This window comes from Myxine glutinosa, chromosome 3 (genome assembly GCF_964187855.1).
Source record: "Myxine glutinosa chromosome 3, kmMyxGlut1.1, whole genome shotgun sequence".
NCBI classification, from domain to species: Eukaryota; Metazoa; Chordata; class Myxini; order Myxiniformes; family Myxinidae; genus Myxine; species Myxine glutinosa.
The window spans coordinates 140606089-140612088 of NC_136263.1; the positions used below are offsets into that span (position 1 = coordinate 140606089).

The following is a 6000-nucleotide window of genomic DNA, read 5'->3' on the forward strand; positions in this document are numbered from 1 at the left end:
CCAAAGCTTTCAGAATCATTGGAATCTCCCGCGATGAAGCTAACTCCAAGGGCCTTTCACTCACTCACCGCAGGCAGGTTGGTGGTCTTTCCGTCTTCTACCGACTCCTCTCTGGCCTTGCCCCCCCAGCCCTCTCTGGGCTCTGTCCCCCAAATATTCCTACAGGTCGCACAAGATCTGCCTGCAACCCTCTTATGGTTAAACTGCCAAAATCAAGACTCTCTGCTCACCTTCACTCTTTCATTACCCTTTTCTCCTGCCTCTCGAACAAATTCCCCCACTCCCTTCAATCCCACTCCACCCTCCAGGTCTTTAAAACAGCTGTTCACCACCATCTCTTATCCTCCCCCATCCAAAACCTTGATCTTTTCTACCCCCACTAATTTCGGTCCCCTTGTGTTTTATACCTCTCACCCCCCCCCCTCCCCCTCCCACGCCTCCTGCCCCCAAGCCCTCTCCCTCCCACACTTCTCCCTGCTCTCAAATGTTGTGGTTGTGTGCTTCCCCTTCTCTCCCCATCTTGTCTTCCGCTCCCTATTTTTGTATATTTTGTTTGTCTGGTTGATTTGTTTGTGAAATAAATGTTAGCTCTTTCACGAGCCTCGATTCAGCATACAAAAAAAAAAAAAGAAAGAAAAAAAGGTAATCCGAATTCAAGGGGTTAATATGCAAAGGTTATTTATTTTGACAATTTACATGTGGTTTACTAATTAAGAGGAGATCCTCAGCTTTCCATTGATACCTTCCATGCATCATTGCTGTCGCACATTACCGAGTACATGTTCATTGAAAATGACAAGTTCAAATCGCATTTTTACAAGTTTGGCTTTTCGATGCAACTCAGGATAATTGGTGCAAAATGAACGTCAGATGTGAACTTTTCTCAGCAATGATTGGCCTTTATGCACCCACACCTTCAACATGTCCACCTCCACTTTCAACACAAAGCTCACAGCGGCGGAGCATGCCCTGAACTGCTCGTCTCACCATAGCCGGGTCATTGCGCAAAGCATCCACTTCATGTCGAATACGGCCCTGCAATTCGTCAAGATCACGGGGAGGAGTTACGAACACCTTGTTCTTTAAATGTCCCCAAAGGAAATAATCACATGGTGTGAGGTCAGGTGATCTTGGCGGCCATTCCACTGTATGGTTGAGGGTGATGACTCGGTCTCCAAAGAGTTCCCTCAGTCGATCTCGGTCAGCACTAAGACGATGTGCTGGGGCGCCGTCTTGGGCCCACCAGAGATACCTGAAGCACCACGAACCTGTCGCTCAAAGTTCTCCTCCAGCTGCAGTAAAACTTCATCATTGATCATCTGCAGATACCTGTTACCATTGACATTCCTTTGAAAGAAAAATGGTCTGATCACCTGACCACTTCCACAAAGTCCCAACCAAACAGTCCACTTTTGTCGATTCATGTTGGTGTCAAAATTAAATTCTGGGGGTTGTCCTGTCGGTGCATATTCAAGAACATTATGGGTACTGACCTTGCCATCCATGGCGAAAGCAGCTTCGTCGCCGATAACGAGATACCGCAGGAAATTGACATCTGCTTCGCAACGTGCTATCAACCATCTGGCAAGCACCAGCCTCCTGGCAAAACCCCCTGGCATAAGTTGATGCCGGATGTGAATCCAATATGGATGTTGGTGGAGGTCCAGTCTTGTGATTCGGTTGAATGTTGCCCAAGGCAATCCCATCCCATTTCGTCTTGTGCTGGTATCCCTAGGATGCTCCAAAACGTAATGCCTTTACTGCTGCAATGTTCATTTCCGATCGCCCAGTGCGCCTCCTACCAGAATTCTCCTTGTTGTGGTTCAGGCTAGTGCCATGCTCTTGGTATTTTATAACATTCGCCCAGATGGTTTTGGCTTTTGGAGGCTCCCGTTCTGGGAAACGGTCCCTGAACGCATCACGAATTTGCTGCAAACTTCCAGTTTGGTGAAAGGTTGTAACCATGAAGGTCCGATGTTCAGTCGTAAGTTGATCCATCTTTTCAATAATTCAGACCTTCTCCAAACCCATACACTATAGGCCCATCTTAAATACCCATCTTAAACAAAGGATGACGCAACCGACGATTACCAGACCAGCTTAACAATTTTACATAATCAACTTGGCAGTCGACAAGTAATGCGTCCATTTAAAACTGTCTTGCACCGCTTAGCCAAACTTGTAAAAATGTGATTTGAACTTGTCATTTTCAATGAACATGTACTCGGTCATGTGTGACAGCAATAATGCATGAAAGGCATCAATGGAAAGCTGAGGATCTCCTCATAATTGGTAAACCACATGTAAATTGTCAAACTAAATAACCTTTGCATATTAACCCCTTGAATTCGGATTACCTTTTTTTTTGATACGCACTGTATATATACGTATATATATATATATATATATATATATATATATATATATATATATATTTATATATATATATATATATATATATATATATATATACACACACACACACACATATATACAGGGGGCTGCAAAAGTAGTTATACAGTAAGGAAACAGGTGGATTGGACGTCGGGGAGCCGTTGACTGGCCACCACGTGTGCCGGATCTCACCCCTATGGACTTCTTTTTCTGGGGATGTGTAAAAGACAGGGTTTTCGCATGCAAGCCAAGTTCTGTTGATGCCATGATTCAGTTCATACGGGAGGCTTGCCAGGAAATTTATGCTGATAAAGACCTTTGTGCCAGAGTGTGCATGGGTGTCCACACTCGACTAGTGGAGTGTGTGAATGCCGGGGGCAAACAGTTTGAACATTTGAGGGATTAATATGTTTATTATTGATATGTTATTATTGATATGCTTGTATAATCAATAAAATACGTTTGTGCGCACGTTTTGTTTTTCATTACTGTATACCTACTTTTGCAGCCCCCTGTATATATATATATATATATATATATATATATATATATATATATATATATATATATATATATATATATATATATATATATATATATATATATATATATATATATCTGAGCAGTGTCTGTCACATCACTGAACTGCTCCCTCAAACTTTTGTGAAATTGTGCCAAACTTCAGGTCTGCACCTAAGCTGAAGACTCAAAGCTGTAATTGCTGCCAAACGAGCTTCTACGAAGTATTGACTCAGGGGGCTGAATACTTCGGTAAATTAGATATTTTTGTGTTTCATTTTCAATTCGTTTGTAAAAAAAAAAATTAAAAACATGTTATCACTGTCATTATAGTGTATTTTGTGGAGATCGGTGACAATTTTTTAAATTTAATCCATGTTCAATTCAGGACGTAACACAACAAAATGTGAAAAAGTCAAGGGGTGTGAATACTTTATGAAGGCACTGTGTGTGTGTATGTATGTATATATATATATATATATATATATATATATATATATATATATATATATATATATACATATATATATACATATATATATATATATATATATATATATATATATATACATATATATATATATATATATATATATATATATATATATATATATATATATATACATATATATATATATATATATATATATATATATATATATATATATATATACATATATATATATATATATATATATAATAATAATAATAATAATTCATTTATTTTGTATAGCGCTTTTCCAGAAGCCCAAAGGCGCTTTGACAGAGTGGAAAACATAATGCATAACAATACATGAAAACAACAATTGCAAAAAGACAAGAATCAAGAAAACAAACAGCAGCGATATACGGCATATATATAAGACAAGAATCAAAAAGACAAGACAAGAATCATTAGGGAAATATTTAAAGCAAAAGGAGGGAGAAGGAGAAGAGATAGTCAGGGGTTAAATGCTGTGGGTTGAATGTTGAATGCAGCGTTGAACAGGTGGGTCTTTAGTGATGTTTTGAATGTGGTGAGTGAGGAGGAGTCTCTGATGGTGTGAGGTAGTGAGTTCCAGAGGGTGGGAGCAGCGATGGAGAAGGCCCTGTCCCCCCAGGATCTGAATTTGGTCCGGATGGAGGGGGTCAGGAGGTTGGTACCAGCAGAGCGGAGGTTGCGGGTGGGAGTGTGTCTGGAGAGGAGGTCAGCCAGGTAGGATGGGGCCAGGTTATGGAGGGCTTTGTATGTCAAGAGGAGGATTTTGTACTGGATTCTCTGGGGGATGGGGAGCCAGTGAAGCTTGTAAAGGACGGGGGTGATGTGGTCACGGGTCCGGGAATGAGTGAGTAGACGGGCAGCGGAGTTCTGAATGTATTGGAGTTTATTGGTGATTTTTGAGGGTGAACCATAGAGGAGGCTATTGCAGTAGTCCAGACGGGAGGTGATGAAGGCGTGGATGAGGGTTTCTGCAGCCGTGGAGGAGAGGGATGAGCGGAGACGGGCAATGTTTTTCAGGTGAAAGAAGGCTGACTTTGTGATCTGTTTAGTGTATTTGTCGAAGGAAAGGGTTTGGTCAAAGATGACGCCAAGATTCCGGATGTGAGGGGAGGTGGATACTGGGATACCGTCGATGTTGAGGGCAAAGTTATGGGTGGATTTTGTGAGCGTTTTTGGGCCAATGATGATTATTTCAGATTTATCACAGTTAAGCTTGAGGAAGTTGATTTGAAGCCAGGATTTTATTTCAGTGATGCAGTTTGTCAGGATAGAGTGGGTGTCGGTGGAGACGGACTTGGTGGAGATGAAAAGCTGGATGTCATCGGCGAAGCAGTGGAATTGGAGACCATGACGGCGGATTAAGTGACCGAGCGGGGACAGGTAAAGGATGAAGAGGAGGGGGCCAAGAACTGAACCTTGGGGGACACCTTGGGGGAGGGGAGCAGTGGGGGATTTGCAGTTATTGATGGAGATGAACTGGCATCTGTCAGAGAGGTATGATTTAATCCAAGAGAGGGCAGTGCCGGTGACGTTAAAGGTGGATTCCAGTCGGGTGAGGAGGATAGTGTGATCGATGGTGTCAAAGGCAGCGCTGAGGTCGAGGAGGACGAGAATGTTGAGGTTGCCAGCGTCAGAGGAGAGGAGAAGGTCGTTGGTGATTTTGAGGAGAGCAGTTTCAGTACTGTGGTTGGAGCGGAATCCGGATTGGAATGTTTCATACAAGTTATTGGCAGAGAGATGATGTTTGAGTTGAGTGGCTACAGCGCGTTCCAAAACTTTTGACAGAAAGGGTAGGTTGGAGATGGGTCTGAAGTTGTTTAGGGTGTCAGGGTTTAGACCAGGTTTTTTTAGAATGGGGGTAACAGCAGCAATTTTGAGGGAAGGTGGGACGATGCCTGTAGACAGGGAGGAGTTTATTGTTGCAATGATAAGTGGAGAGAGAGCAGGGAGGGAGGCTTTGACAAAGCTGGAGGGGATGGGGTCAAGAGTGCAGGTGGCAGTTTTCATTCCTATGAGGAGTTCAGAGAGGTCAGTAGGAGAGATTGGGGAGAACCGAGACAGGGGATGGCAGGACAAGGGGGGGCAGGTGGTTGGAGGGGGAGTGGGTGCGGCGGTGGTCAAGCTGTTGTAGATGTTGTCAATTTTGCGTTGGAAGAAAGAGAGGAAGGAGATGCAGTTGTCTACTGTGAATGACTGGGTGGTGGTGTTCAGGGGGCGGAGGAGTTTGTTTATTGTCGAGAAGAGTGCTTTTGGGTTTCCGGAGCCAGAGTGGATAATTTGAGAGTAGTAGGCAGAGCGGGCGCGGGAGAGTGCATCTTTGTAGTGTTGTATGTGGTCCTTGTAGGCTTGGGAGTGAACTGTGAGACCCGTTTTATTGCGGAGTCTTTCAAGTTGGCGAGCACGAGTTTTCATCAGGTGGAGTTCAGGGGTAAACCAGGGAGCAGAATGGGTGAAAGAAACTGTTTTGGTTTTTACAGGCGCAAGCTGGTCAAGGCAGGAGGAGAGAGTGTGGTTGTAGTAGTCAGTGAGGTCGGAAGGGGTGTGGAGGTCAATGAAGGGAGAAGTGGACATTTTTTCAGAGAGGGTGGATGAGAATGAGGTAGGTG

At 43.4% G+C, this 6000-nt stretch overlaps 1 protein-coding gene across 11 annotated transcripts in view; it reads right to left on the minus strand.

Moving 5' to 3' along the window:
- The window catches only part of LOC137423159 (CD166 antigen), a 292494-nt gene that overhangs the window by 22438 nt on the left and 264056 nt on the right, over nucleotides 1–6000 (minus strand). The gene's annotated exons all lie outside the window — the stretch shown is intronic.